The sequence below is a fragment of the Pseudorca crassidens genome, chromosome 19 (assembly GCF_039906515.1).
Source record: "Pseudorca crassidens isolate mPseCra1 chromosome 19, mPseCra1.hap1, whole genome shotgun sequence".
NCBI classification, from domain to species: domain Eukaryota; kingdom Metazoa; phylum Chordata; class Mammalia; order Artiodactyla; family Delphinidae; genus Pseudorca; species Pseudorca crassidens.
In genome coordinates, this window is record NC_090314.1 from 30425011 (window position 1) to 30441371 (window position 16361).

The 16361-nt window shown below is 39.0% G+C and overlaps 1 pseudogene; it reads left to right on the forward strand.

The window, feature by feature from the left end:
- The first annotated feature begins 5862 nt into the window (after nucleotides 1-5862).
- Nucleotides 5863-7072, forward strand: LOC137211894 (G protein pathway suppressor 2 pseudogene; annotated as a pseudogene).
- The last annotated feature ends 9289 nt before the right edge of the window (nucleotides 7073-16361 follow it).

Genomic DNA, 16361 nt, shown 5'->3' on the forward strand with positions numbered 1-16361 from the left:
AATGAACATAGGGGGTACATATATTTTTTTGAATTCTTATTTTTGTTTTCTTTGGACAAGTACGCAGAAGTGGAATTTCTGGATTATATGGTAGTTCATTTTATATATTTTGGATAACAACCCCTTATCATATATATCATTTGCAAATATCTTCTCCCATTCAGTAGGTTGTCTTTTTGTTTTGCTGATAGTTTCTTTTACTGTGCAGCTTTTTAGTTTGATATAGTCCCATTTGTTTATTTTTGCTTTTGTTTCTCTTGCCTGAGGAGATATATCCAAAAAAATATTGCTAAAACTTATGTCAAAGATCTCACAACCTATAGTTTCTTCTAGGAGTATTATAGTTTCAGGTCTTATATTTAATTCTTTAATCAGTTTTTAGTTTATTTGTGTATATGGTGTAAGAAAGTTGTCCAGTTTCATTCTTTTGAATGTAGCTGTCCAGTTCCCCCAACACCATTTATTGAAGAGACTGTCTCTTCCCCATTGTATATCCTTGTCTCCTTTGTCATATATTAATTGACCATATGAGTGTGAATTTCTTTCTTGGCTCTCTATTCTGTTCCACTGATTTATGTGTCTGTTTTTGTGCCACTATATTTTTTGATTACTGTAATTTTGTAGTAGTTTGAAATCAGGGAGTGTGATACCTCCAGCTTTGTTCTTCTTTCTCAAGATAGCTTTGGCTATTTGAGGTCTTTCTGTGGTTCCATACAAATTTTAGGATTACTTGATCTCGTTCTAGGGAAAATTCCATGGTATTTTGATAGGAATTGCATTTGAATCTGTAGATTGCTTTGTGTAGTATGCACATTTTAACAATATTAATTATTTCAATCCATGAGCACAGTATATCTTTTATTTGTTTGTGTTGTCTTTAGTTTCTTTCATCAATGTCTTATAGTTTTCAAAGTATTGAATACAAGTATCTTGCCTCTAGTTCATCTTATTTGAAACTCTCTGGGCTTCCTAAACCTGGATGTCTGTTTCCTTCCTCATATTATAGAAGTTTTCAGCCATTTACTTTTTCAAATGATTTTTCTGACCCTTTATCTCTCTCTTCTCCTTTGGAACGCTTATAATGTGAAAAATATGTTGCTTGATGTACTCCTACAACTCTGTAAAGGTATTTTTACTTCTTTTAATTCTTTTTTCACTTTGTTGCTCTCTCTGGGTGAGTTCCATTGCTTTGTTTTCCAGCTCACTGATTTTTCTTGTACCTCCACTCTGCTGTTGACCCCCCCTAGTGTATTTTTTAGTCCAGTTATAACTTTTGTTTGGTACTTCTTATATTTTCTATCTCCTTCTTGAAGTTCCATGTTCATACATTCTTCTTCCAAGATCAGTGAGCTTTTTTATGACCATTATTTTGAACTCTTTTTCAAGTAAGTTGTTTATCTGTTTCATTAAGATCTTTTTCTAGGCATTTCCCTTATTCTTTGGCTTGGAACAGAATTCCTCGTCTCCTTATTTTGCTTATGTTTGTCTGTATGTGTTAGGCTAATCAGCTACCTCCCTCAGTCTTGAAAGAGTGGTCTTGTGTAGGAGCTGTTCTGTGTAGGCCAGAAGTGCAGTCTCGCCTGGCCACCAGAGCCAGGCAATCTTTGGGCATCTTTTGTGTGGGCTGCATGAGCTCACCAGCTATAATAGGGCCCTGGCTGCTGCCCAGGGAGGGCAGGGCTCAGGGTGTTTGCCCAACCCACTGTGGCTTGGCCACTGTGTGGAAAGGGCAACTTTGAGTTGCTTGCCTCTCCCAGTTGTGACTCAAGCACTGTGGCAAGTGAGAGGAGCTCAGGCCTGATTGTGGCTTGGCTGCTGCATGGGGAGGGTAGGACTAAGGGCTCTTACCTAGCCCAGTTGTGGTCTAGCTTTTGCGCTGGAAATGTGGGGCTCAGGGGACTCATCTGCCCAGTATGGTTGCAGCTTGGCTGCTTCACAGGGAGGGTGGGGTTCATGGTGCTCACTGAGTCCAGATGTCACTTGGCAACAGCACAAATAGGATGGGGCTTGGGACTCTCACTCATTCTGGTTGCAACTTGGTCCCTGCAGATGGTGGATGGGGCTCAGATGGCTTGCCTGGCCAAATTGTGACTTGGGTGCTCGTGGGGGAGTGGGGGGGACACAGAGTGCTTGCCCAGCCTTGCTATAGCATGGGTGGGTGGAGCACACCCTCCAGAGTAGCAGGTTAGAGAGAGGGAACCAAAAATGGTGCCTGTAGGCTCCATCAGCAGCAAGTCCTTGCAGGTTCCTGCCTCTCCTAGAGCTGCTTTAAAATGTCTCTGCACTTTTTAATCTGTTGATTTTGTGCTGGTTCTCAGTGCCAGAGAGTTTGTGCAGGAGCCTTTTAAGAGTAGGATCACCATTCCTTGCAGTTCTATGGTTTTCCTGGTGTTAGTCCCCATTAATTTTCCAAACCAGATGTTTTGGGGGCCCATCTTTCCAGTGCCAGCTCCCAGAGTCAGGGTGCCTGAAGTGGGGCACTATCCCTTCACTCCTTGAGTTAGAGTTTTGTATTTTCTGGGATCCCTCCTGATTGTGGGGTCACCACATCTGGGGTGGGGTCCCAGGTGAGGCCGTGTCTCTGCCTCTCCTACCCTTCTCCATGTGCTTCTTTTGCCTTTTGTTGTGGAGGTGCTGTTTATCTAGTTCTCAGGTCCTTTTCAGAGGAAAAACTGTTCTACATGTAGCTGTAAATATGCTGTGTCTGTGAGAGGAGGTGAATTCAAGGTCTTCCTACACCACCAGCTTGGACTCCTTGTTTCTTCTCCATTTATTTTAAGACATAATAGAAACAAATTAATTTCTAAATGTATTTAGTATATTTTTCTCTTTGAAAAGTATATGGACATAGCTTGGCCAAACATCTTGGACTTATCCATATAAAAATAAAAGCAAAGAAAATCCATAAGAGATAAAAAGGAGTTTAGTATACTATTCTATCAATTCTATCACAACATAACATTTTCAATAACAGAGTAATTTGTAGGAAAACTAAGGCTGAAATATTCTCTGGTCTTTAGTTATAATCTCAGGCATTTAAAAAATGATTTTATAAAAATATTTAGACAATTTCAATTGTAGTATAATGAAATAACATTTATAATACAAACTAACTATAGCTGTTTATTTTCAAAAGTAGAATGGGAAACCAGTGTTTCAAAGCCCTGATTAGTTCTTCTGTCCTAAGTAAAGGATAAGCCTTCAAGCTGGCAGTCTTCTGTTCAGAGAACATAGGGTCTTGGGTATGCAAAATTTATTCTGGAACTGTACAATGAATTGAGAGCTAAATTTCTCTGGAAATGGGGTTGAGGAAGGTGGTGACGAGAAGTAATGCAAACTCAGAAAAACAAAAATTGTAAGAAGGGTATTGAGAGACAAAGTGGGTGCAGCAAAATGACAGAGAGTTAAAGTCAGCAGATTAAAATATTTTATGAAAAATTCTAGCTGGTCAGCAGTCCAAAGAATTTTATGGAAGTAAATATTTGACAATAAATTTTAAAATTTGTTTTGCTTTAATGTAAAAGCCTTCTATTGCCAGAAGCCTTCAGTGATGCTTATCATACACACAAATATCATGTGTGTGTGCAGTTTGGGGAGCATGGCAAGTAATAGCTCTAAGAAAAGGTAGATTCAGGGCCTAGAGTCAGTAAGAAGCCTGTCTAAAGCTTAGTCAAGCTGAGGGAACTATTAACACCATCTTGGTCACTAGAAATCTAAAAAGTGTCTTATTAAAAGACCAAGATTTAAAGAGACTCTGGATAAAAAAAGGAGATATATTGAGATTTATCAGAAAACCCAACAGAGAGAACACTCTGAGAATTTCTACAGGAAAGAAACACAGAACCTCATAAAGAAGTTTTTCCTGGAAAAACCATGGCCTAACCTCAAATCAAAGCCTGCAGGGTTGAAAAATTCAGTGAGCCATGGGGCAGGTTTGGTGTAATTAAAGACCACAGAAATAGCTGCATGAGGCTCCTCTCAGAGTAGCTGCCCTCAGGTTAAATCTCAAATAGGTTTCTCTATTTAGAAGCACAAAAAACCCAGCATGAGCCTTGGTTCTAGGCAGAAAAAGAGGAGTTTCTCAAATAACTTTTCTACTGTGCTCAGGAGGCCAATGTTACGTGGACCAACCAAACTCTGTCTTCACTCAGCCCCTCTCTGCATGACCACACAAGCCAGAATCTTAAAATTGGAATCTGTATTCACTACCAGCAGAATACAGATTTTTCTCATGTTGAGTACATTCAATACTGATCAAAGTAACCTTTTAATTATAAATGTGTGAAGGTGTACAATAATCATCAACAGACAAAACAACCAGAAGAACTAACCACTGAACAAAACGGTTGTTGCAGGAATCAGAAGAGATGTTAAAATTAATTATAATTAGCATCCTCCCAAAGATTCAGAAGGATTTAACATTTATTAAAAATTAACTCATCACTATTTAAAAAGCAATGAGAATTTTTAGCTATTAAAACCAATGTAATGGGTAGAGGGTGCTTGGTAGGTAAACTTCAAGATGGCTACAAGCAAGCCCTATCTTCTGGTATTCATGTCTTAATTCTTAATCTTTGTATATGGGTTGGAGCTAGTGATTTTCTTCTAACACATAGAATATGGCAAAATTGATGGATAGCATTTCAAAGATTAAGTTACAAGGAGACTATGGCTTCCATCTGCCTATCCTTTTGTTCTCATGCTTGCTCACTCAGATGGAAGTCAGCTGCCACATTGTGAGCTGACATAAGGAGAAGCCCCCATAACAATGAACTGAGGGAGTCCTACAGGCAATGATTAGTAAGAAACTGAGTCCCTTTGTCCAAAAGCCCTGAAAAATTGCATATTGCCAACAATCACATGAGTGAACTTGAAAGTAGATATTCCCTCAATCAAATCTTCAGATGAGACTTCATCCCTGGGCAAAATCTTGATTGGAATCTTGTGAGAAGCCTTGAAGTAGAGGAATACACTTAATCCTTAGCTGGACTCCAGACACTCAGAAACTATAAGATACTTTACTTTACTACTTTACTTTCACTAAGTTTTGGAGAAATTTTTTATGATGCAATTGATAAGTCATAAGGTTGGTGTGGAGGCAGAGAGGCAGTTGGGAACTTATCTGAAGGTCAAATAGTAGAATGGCTCCTGGTGAAAAATCAAATTAATGACAAAGTCAAGGCAGGAATTTTCTCAAAACACAAGACAAAAGAAAAGTAAGAAAGAAATAGTATATTTATTTTTTGAAAGTTAAGAGAGGTAGAGAATAGATGTAAGAGATTGATGGATAAGAGAGAGTCAAAGAAATAATAAGGAAATATAATTTTTTAAAATCCCTAATCTGAAGAAAGTTTTGAGTTCTCATATAGAGTCAGTGAAAGCTTAAATTATTATTGAAGAAGACACTTAGTAACATTGTGGTGACATTTGTTACTTCTCAACAACAAACGGAAAATTCCATAAGCTGAGAGAAAAATTAAAATTTCCAGTATTCTAGAAAACATTCCAAGATGCCTACAATGTATTTAAGAAAAATATTTTGAACTTATCCAAATTATATTCAAATGTAAAAGCAAAAGAAATACATTTTCAGAAGTTCAAAAAAAGAGGAGGCTTAAAATTAATTCCTTCTCCTTGATTAATTATTAAAGTATGTGCTCCAGAAAAAAAAAAAAAAGACTGAGTCCAAGAAAGAAGAGAACAAAAGAACATATTAATAGTAAAATACATAATGCATAATGAACTCTAAACTATATAGATAGTTCAGTTATGAAATTTATAAAATGGAAAAAAATTCAGTTTAAAACAGCAGACAGCCGCGCACGTGAAGGAGCCACGCTGAGGGCCGGGCCGGGCAGTGGGCACTTGACCGGGGTGGCGGGCGGGCGGTTTCCGCCCGGCCCGGGGCACTCCCCCTGAGCGCCCGCCTACCCGTAGGCCCAGCCCAAGGTCTGGCAGCCAGCAACAGAGCCGGGCGCCCACGGCCCGAGCGCCCCCGGCAGCACTATGCCTGTGCTGCTGGAGCGCCCCAAGCTTTCCAAAGCCATGGCCAGGGCGTTGCACCGGCACATCATGATGGAGCGGGAGCGCAAGAGACAGGAGGAGGAAGAGGTGGACAAGATGAGGGAACAGAAGATGAAGGAAGAGCAGGAGAGAAGGAAGAAAAAGGGAATGGAAGAGAGAATGTCACTAGAGGAAACCAAGGAACAAATCCTGAAGTTGCAGGAGAAGCTTTTAGCCCTACAGGAAGAGAAACATCAGCTTTTCCTGCAGCTCAAGAAAGTTTTACATGAGGAGGAAAAACGGAGGCGAAAAGAGCAGAGTGACCTGACCACTCTGACATACCAGCAAGGCTTGACCGTTCACACTGGAACTCACCTCCTCAGCATGCAGGGGAGCCCTGGAGGACACAATCGCCCAGGCACCCTCATGGCAGCAGACAGAGCCAAACAGATGTTTGGACCCCAAGTGCTTACAACCCGGCACTACGTAGGCTCAGCAGCTGCTTTCGCAGGGACCCCAGAGCATGGGCAATTCCAAGGAACCCCGGGCGGCGCCTATGGGACTGCTCAGCCCCCACCTCACTATGGACCCACACAGCCTGCCTACAGTCCTAGTCAGCAGCTCAGAGTACGGTACCTGTCTCAGCCGCAGCCTCAGCCCTATGCCGTGCCAGCCACTTTCAGCCCACCCAGACAGGGTTCCTCCAGCCTGGTGGTGTCCCGTCCTTGCAAAAACAAATGGAACACGCTAACCAACAGACAGGCTTTTCTGACTCATCCTCCCTGCGCCCCATGCATCCCCAAGCTCTGCATCCAGCCCCTGGACTCCTGGCCTCACCCCAGCTCCCTGTGCAGATGCAACCAGCAGGAAAGTCGGGCTTTGCAACCACCAGTCAGCCTGGCCCTCGGCTCCCTTCATCCAGCACAGCCAGAACCCGCGATTCTACCACAAGTGACCATCAGATTTGATCTTCAACCTTGCCCCCAGCCCCTGCCGTGGGGGAGGATCCCTGGTGTGTCCTAGTCCCAGGCCAATAAAATCTACCTGCCACTGAAAAAAAAAAAAAAAACAGCAGACTGACCAAACATGCTGTGTCTCTCATTTCTCCAAAGAACTCACTAAGATTGTAATAAATAAAAATAAAAGGCATCATCAGTACACAAGGAAAAGAGAATGGAAATAGGTGCATCTACATATTGGAGAATTTAACAAAATTTTTAAAGGTTAAAAGCAAATAAAGGAATAGGAATATTTACAGTGGTAGAGGAATTCACAGACTAGAGTACATGCTGTGGAGGATATACAAAGAAAAGAACTTACAGTAGTAGCCTTGAAAAAATTCCATATTTCAGAATTCAGAAATTCTGTATAGAAGAAGGCTGAAAAGTGGTGACAGGCTGAAATCATAGGGACTCATTTAGAAGTCAGTATACAACAGTCTAACCCTCTCACTTCAGCCAGCTATTACCCTGGTTCTCTCTTTAGGTACAAAATCAGAGGTTTATTCTGAGGGAAATTTATTAGCAAAAACTCAGGACTCTAAGAAAACTTGAAAATTGGAGATTAAGCGTAAGTATATATAATATGCAGTTAGATTTCAACTTCTCTATCACATACAAAATGCCAGCAACTGGGCATTTACATCACAGATGCAGATCAATTATTGATTTTGCCCTCCCCATTTGAATAGCCTTAGGAAAAAACAACTTAGCATAAAGGCATTTGGTGATTCTGTAGAAAATGGATAACTTCCAGTGTCAACATTCTAAAGCTGAGCCCACAAGCAGAAAAATCCCTGTCGTGTGCATTAAACTTCCAGTTAGCTTTTTAAATGTGTGCTCTTAGATATGACTTTTTTCTGTTAAAAAAAGTTATCAACCTAGGAATAGATAGAAGATTCCTTAACTAACCAGAACTTAACTTACAACAAATAGCAAAATCTTTTGGAACATTGCAACCAAACCACTACAAAAAAAAAAATTGGATTTATGATATTGAAAAGAAAAGGATTTAACTCACATTTGTATGTGATATTTTTCTATAAATTTCCAAATAGTCCACAAAATAGCTATTAGAGATATAGACAATGTAGTAAAGCAGTTGAGTTAAAAAAGAATAAGAAAAATAAACTAGTATATAGGTATATGCCAGAAATAATCAAGTAGAAAATATATTTTTTTAAAAAAATCAGTATGACCTATTGCTATATCAACTATTAAAAATAACATCAGTCTAAGAATAAACAAGTGCTAGAGAATATGGCTGGTGGAGTAGGTATGGGTGGTTTAAGGAGGAACACCAAGATGTGAATGAACTTCTAAAGTACTGCAAAGTGAATGGACCAGGGAGATATTTTATGATTGTGCAGCAGCATTAAGAGCACACCTGGCACTGTGGTCATAAATTTAAAATGCGGTCCATCAGCATGCTTTAGTACCTTTAAGAAGCCATACTTATTTGCATTGATACAGGTGCAGAGTTGGAAGAGAGCTGGATTTACCTGAGTTGTGATTTTGTCAAGAGAATTGTAAAATTGAGAATAAGGGCAATGGAGTAAATAATACATTTAAACAAGTTAATAAAATAATTGGCCACAGAATTGAAGTTGGATAAGGAGAGAGGAAAGGACATCAAGAAATACACTGGAGAACAGAAAAGGTATCAAGACAAATAGATTGGAGGTCTCATTTGAGTAAAGGGATTGTTGAAATTGGAGTAATAGAAGGATATACATATTACTATATATAAAATAGATATAATCAGCGAAGACCTACTGTATAGCACAGGGAACTCTACTTAATATTCTGTAACAGCATACATGGGAAAAGAATCTGAAAAAGAATGGATATATGTATATGTATAACTGAATCACTTTGCTGTACACCTGAAACTAACACAACATTGTAAATCAACTATACCCTAATATAAAATAAAAATTAAATTAAAAAATAAATTTAAAAAAAATAGAAAAATGAGTTGAAAAGTGAGGTTGTGTAAAAAATTGAAATTACGTATTGGTTGAAATTTGGAGTAATGATAAGATCTTGGTGTGACTTAGGTAGAATGGTGGACAAGATAATCAGAAAATAGGAGATCAAGTAACTGAGAAGTATTAACATTGCAAATGTTACCTATGTACATACTGAAATCAATAAGAATTATGATAGGTCAAGGAGAGGAGGTAGGTAAATTATACCAATAATGAGAAATAATGGGTAACATAATCTAAAAGGCTTGAGATTTTAAGCTGAAGGTTTGTAAGGAAAAAAGAGGAAGAGAGGTCTGGAATGACAGACCTCTAGGCTCAGTGGTAAAAGGGAAAGAAAGAAACTAGATGGAAATAAACAACTACCACTTAGGAGTGCTGCAGGGAAAGCAATACCCCAGGAAAGTTCCAGGTTTATGATGGCACAAGAAGAGACAGGGGCCAATCAAGGAAAAGATTGAAGACATAGAGGAGTTCACTGGTGATAAATAGTGAATTCCATTGGTCTCAGTGGAGAAGCTGAGGAGTTGAGGATGAGTGGAAGATGGATGACAAGGAAATGTACAGATCATATATAGTTCTAAGCATAGGAGATAAGGTGTCTGAGGCTGTGATAACATAAAATTGCAATAAAGGAGAAAGAGCAAAATTACACGATTTCTGGTATTCTCAAGGAAGATGGTGTTAATGAGGGTAAAACTGTAGGGAGATGGGAGTGGCGGTTGTGGGGCTCTCTCATGATCCCTGGCAATATTGGGCTGAGTGTCTGAGAGAGTGGGATGTTAGTCCCAGTGCCTGTCAGAGATGAACAAAATGTACTTGGAGCTTGGTGCACCCCCCCTCCCAACCAAGATGATGGAATGGAGTTATCCTAGGGGAAGCCAAGTGTTACTCTTGACCTTAGACAATAAGGGTAGAAGTGATGGGGGCTGAGGTCTCAATTTGGGGGCTCACTTTTGACCAAGTACTATATAGGGCTCATTAAAGCTGAGAGCCCAGGACCCCTGCTTGAGCTCTGTTTATGGAGTTGAGGACTTCTAATAGCTGGGGAATTTCCTGCCTCCCCACTAAGAAATCTGAAGAGAAACAGATTCTCTCCTTGCCTGGTATCTAGAATTTGGTCAAATGATATGTACAGCCTTTCAGACACTCTCACCAGGGACTTTGAAGAGTGGAGTAGTGATGCAAAGGCTCAAGATCAAGTGGAATTCATCCACAAAGTCAAGAATATGGCAATGATTGTTTAGGGCAGTCAATTTTGATAGTGGGAAATGCATGACCAGTGGTGACAGTTCCTGGATCAGCTTCCTGAGCAGACTTGGAGCTTGGCTGTGCTTGACCTCTCCTGGTTCCTACTTAAGCTGCATGCACAAAACTTCCAATATCAGCACTTCCCACAAACCCTTCTTATAAATCCCTCTTCTGCCTAAATAAACCAAATTAAGCTTCTGATATTTTCAGCCAAGAATACAACTAGTACCCCTGCATATGAACAAGATACAGCTGGTGTCCAAGCTATTCACTTTTATTGAAGAATCTCACTCCAGTCCTTTCCACAAGGAAAGACAGCATGTATTCTTATTTTTAGAGATCTTGGTGTTTCCATCACAGTGTTTCTGACAGAGTTTACTAATAGCCTGGCATTCTCTTCTACCCCTAGCACTGGGTACACAATATTTGGCAATTATTTCTTAAAATTACTAATTATTGGATGGAGTCGTGTCTATAAAAAAAACTGAATTCAGTGAAAGCTCCACATATTATAAGTGCTTATGATACTACTGACAAATAAAAAGCCTGATGATCCTTACACCTGAGGAGTAAGATTTAGTTCTCCCCTTTTTCCTCCACTTGGTAGTTTTCTTAAATTCCATCCTTTTAAGGAAAAGAAATTTAACTTTAATGTCATTGCTTATGTTACCACACACTGAATTCATATAAAGCAGGAAGAAGAAATGGAAAATCTTAAGCACAAAGTAGAATTTTTCAAAATAAGTACATTTCTTGGACCAATATTTTGATTCATATGTGACATTTCTGACTTCAAATTAAATCATTAAATGATTCACCAGACTTGAATCTTGTGTTTCAATTGGTTAGCACAATCTGTTCTCCCAAATTAAATTTCTAAAGGAGTATGTCTTTGGATACTATATACTTCATAGCTGACAGGAACACTACCTAATTAGCTATTTATATGCAAAGCAGGAGAAAAGATAATTAGAGACATGGATTATGCAAAGGCAATCACACGGACAGAGGGCAAAAGAAACTGCGAACATATTGAATCAAATTTGTATATACATTTCTACAGTTTATCATGTTTCATTTGTATTGTATTACATTTATGCACCATTTAACATGTTATAAATGAGTAATATCCTAATCCATTGATTGATAAATTAAATATAAATCTTATAACATGAACTATCTATTGGACTACAAAGTTAATAAGCTTCAATGAATGAAAAGGAATAAAGTCTTATATTTGGAAAATGCCTTCCTTAGCTCTGACCTCCAGTACTCTTCTCCAGAAAGGGAAGGTGGGGAGCAATGGAAATAGTTAGCTTTATATCACTAATAGCTTAGTCAAAAAAGAAAAACCCTGGTTTACAGAACCTGTTCTAGTTATCTATTGGTGCATAACAAACCACCTCAAATCTGTTTGGAGTAAAAAGACAAATATTTTACCATGCTCACAATTGTGTGGGTCAAGAAGTTGAGTAAAGCATAGAGAAGATAGCTTGCCTCTGCTCCAAGATAACTAGGACCTCAGCTGACATGACTTAAATGGCTGAAGGTTGGTTGCTGAGAGAGTTGGATTAGGGTCACATTTCTGGAGCTTCAGTTCTGGCTGTCAACTAGTTTCTTTGGTTCTTCTCCATATTGCATTTTTCGGGGATGGAATGTCTCAGGAGGCTTCTTCACTCACATACCTTATACATTAACTAGCATGGTTGGAACAGCTGGAATTGAATGGACATCTCTGTCTTCTTTTTTTTTTTTTTTTTTCCATGCAGCCTTGGCTGGCATGGGCTTCCACACAGCATCATATTCTTAGGGTAGTAATCCTATGCAATGGCTTGCTTCTATAAGACCGAACATTTCTAAAACACAGCATGGGGAAACTGCCAGTATGTTAAGGCCTGGACTAGGAAATTAGCATGGCAACAACTCCACCATATTTTATTGGTCAAAATATGCCAAGATTCAAGGGAAGAAGACATAGACTTCTCTCTCAATGAGAGGAGTGTCAAATAATTTGTAGCCATATTTAATCTGCTAAAGAACCTTATATCCACCATGATGATGTACCAGAACCTGGAAAATCTTAGCAGGATTCCATGATATGACTTCACATAGGTGTTATTGAACTGAAGTTCACATGCCCAATGCACAGTGAGGCCAAAAAAACTGAAACATCAGACTTTGGATCAGAGAAAGGTTTATCATAAGGGCCAAGCAAGGAGAATGGGCAGCTCATGCTCAAAAGACCCAAACTCTGATGGATTTCAGGGAAGAGTTTTTAAAGGCAAATTTGAAGGGAGTGCTACAGGGTGTGTCACTTTCTTCTAATTGGTTGGTAGTGAGATAACAGTGTGGTGCTCCAGGAATCTCAATCATCAGCCTCTGGTTCCAACAAATCTGGGGGCTACATGCTCATGGTCATCATGTAGTTAACTTCTTCCATTTGGTGGGGAGTTTAGTATCTGCAGAACAACGCAGAAATGTGCATAAGACACTGTTATCTGTGTCCAGGGAGGAACCAAAGATTCTGTGACTGCAATATGGCTGATCTATTATTCAAACTGCTACCAGTTCTCCTGGCCCAACTGCTATTTTTTGTTACTACATGTTCACATTCTTTTAATCATTAATTCTTGACCCAGGCTTTTGTGACTCAGGAGAGGCCTGGGGGACTAAAGCTTTTCTACAAACAAGAGGCAGGCAGAGGATGGGTGGGGGGATGGGGGAAAGTCTGTTTCAGTAAGGCTTCATAGGGTGCTGCTTACACAGGCTTTCACTTACATGGCAGCCCCCCACCTCCTCCCCCAACACACACACACACACACACACACACACACACACACACACACACGCACATGCACACACACACGCACAAGGCAGAAATGCAGTTTCAAGAAGTAAAGTGTTTTGGAACAAGTTATTTTTCAAAAACTGTTCCAAAGTTAGTATGTATGCAAAAATTCATGTTTGAGCTCCCAGTTTGGCACGATGACCTGAGCTCTGAGTATATTTATCTCAAATTCTTTCTAAATCCTATTGAAATCATGGTAAATTTCAAAAGGGAATACATTCATAAAAGTGCAGATAAGGCAAGAAAGATCATTAGAGTACCAGGTAAGTTGATGTACTTCCTAAATATGGAAGGTGCATGACATCATACTGATAGACAAACTAAACAGAAATAGAATCAGTGCACAGTATACTAAAGGAATGATGCAGGTGGAGCCTGCAGGGGACCTCCAGGCTTGTAGCAGAAAGAAAAGGAAAGTCATAACAACAAGGAGAGCAGAGTCTAAATGGTTATACTCCTTCTTGCATGTATGGGTGTATGTTTGTCCCCAGGATGAACTAAAGAGCTGCTCTTTAGAGAAGCTGAGTAATCTGTCTAGGAGCATTAAGGCTCTGTGCAGTAAAGGATTAACCTTGCCCAAAGAAAAGTTTGACCCTTTGCCCTTAGCTACTGAGAGATAACCTCTAAGCCCTGAAGTATCCTGCTGAAAAGAGTGTATTTGTTTACCTGGGGACTATGGGCTACTCCATATAGTTTATACTAATAATATGATTTATGGTGATGGCCTTGGACCACATAGTATCAGCTTGAGCTCTGGGAGAGCTGGATGGTAGGGTCAGCCACATGGAAGATCAATCTTGTCTATGTGACCAAATCCCAATAAAAATCCCCAAGGCTCATGTGAGCTTCCTGGGTTCATTCCATGCATATTGTCACATGCTGTTACTGGGAGAAATAAGTGTTGTCCACATGACTCCAGTAGGCTTCACACCTGGTCTCTCATGTACTCTGCACTAAATGCCTTTTCCCATTGCTGATTTCAATCTGTATAATTTCACTATAATAAACTATAACTGTGAGTATAACAGCTTTGCTAAATTTGGGGTCCTTCTAGTAAATTACTGAACCTGAGGGTTGAGTTGGGAACCTCCTGAACTCAGAGTTCTTATTGAGAAGATTGGTTTTCAGGAATGGCCCTCCTCATTTTAGCATTTAGGTAGATACTCAGACTGCTTGCCTTCTCTCTCTCTACTTTTGAAATCAAATTAACCCAGACAAACAGAGTTTACAGTAGTCCCTTCTACTCTAGGAAGAGTTTATGATTGATAAATAAAGAAATAAAGGAATTCACAAATAGTTTACAGTTATGCCAATAACTTCTAGAAGAACCCAACAGAAATGGTCAAAAGGAATTACCCTTGTGGAGTGGAATGAGAATCATGGAGTATACAAAAATTTTACCCTACCATATTTTAAAAATATTATTTCCGTGGATATAGATTTTTTTGATATTTAGTAGAGTACATGGCCATCCAAAAGAGACAACACTTTTCAGTTTCCCTTGCACTGATATGTGGTCCTGTTGCTAGACTCTGGTCAAGGAGATATGCTCAGAAATGTGTGGCAACTTTGAGAAAACATCATAAGAGACATCCAGTGTGTCCTTTTTGCTCCTTTTTACTACACATACTCCTCTTCCTTGTTCCCTGAAGCAGAAACCCGAATGCTGCCTTGGAACATAAGAATGAAAGCCACAGACTAGAGAAAGTAGAACCAGGAAGTAGCTAGAGCCTTTGAGAACAAAGTAGAGTGGAGCTGGCAGATGACCCCTAGACTGAATAGCTCCAAACTTTTACGTGAGAGAGAAATAGCTCTTAACTTTGGTCTAAATCAAAGATATTTTGAGTTTCCTGCACATGCATTTAAAATTAATTTTAATATACATATATTACTTTTATCAAAGCAGATTCATGCTCTGCCACTCACTTTACTTCCCTGCTGTTTTCTCGAACTCTATACCTCCTCTCTTCTTTTCCTTTGAAATAACTTTTTTTTTTTTTTTTAACATCAGTCTCTTGATAATAAAGTCTTTCATGAATGGCAATGGTTTTGAGTAAACAGTTTTGTCATCTGGAAAGAGCTCCCAGCTTATCTTCCCGTGCATCCTTGGGATGAAGCAGAAAGAGTGTGCTGCCTTCTAGTATACCATCAGTGTACCTAAGCACCAATATTTTGGCACCTTTGAGAAGAAAAAGGCTGCAAGATGTTGTTACTGTCAGTAAATCCCTTAAGTTATTAGTGTAATGAAAATGGAATTTCAGATAATAAGTCAACATTAATAAAGCATTTTTTTAGTATTACAGATGTGCATAAGAATTTCTATTCTTTCCCAGGTTTACATAGTGATTATTATTTTTACTTCCTTGATATCATCAGGTAAAGGTATAATGTAAATGCACAGTGTTTTTACAGACAGAGTCAAATGGGATGCTGAGAAAACCTGAAAACACCCTGGGGAAAAATGGCCAGATGTTTGTCCATGCACATTTTTAATCTATGGTCTAGGTTATGGTAAATGTTACAGAAACAAATAAACAAACGAAAAAATAAAAAACCCTACATATTCTTCACATTAAACAAGACAAAATGCCTTAATCTCTGGCTGTCTTTGTTCCATGGTGAAATTATTTCACCCAACTTCATTCCTGCAATTCCCAGCACAAATAAAACACCTGTGCCCCTAAGCTAAATGGGTAACCATCGACACACTTGTTAAGCATTACCGATTAACTGTACTGTAAGTCATTTAAATTGCTGGTGCACAGATGAGCAACATTTATTTAATTGTTTAATAACCTACACTCTATAGGAAGCTTGCTAATACACCTACAATTGAGAAAAAATAATGCTGTTTCAGGGAAACATGAATTGACTTACCTTTCATGTACTGCTGTCATTACTTGGGCAAACCTGTAAAACGTTAACTCTCATCAGTGATTACATGCATGGTCCTCTGATGCAGTAGAACCCTTTGTCATGCTGAGGCTCAGAAGAAAACTATCCTAGGCACTGTAGGTTTCAAAATGTCCTTGTTATTTTATTTTGACCCCTTTAATTTTATTTCTTATTTATATTTGTTTGTCTGTCAGTCTCAAGGGAGCTTATTGTGTATTAGGAGTTGACCAAAAGTACTTTGGGAAATGTAAAATACTCTTCATAAAAAAATTGAAGGTATATTTATTACAACATGTGTAATTTTTCAGTTCTAGGATTCTCTTCCCATTCAAGAACTTGAATAAGAACACTTCATTCTATCTTTGCCATCTGACAAAG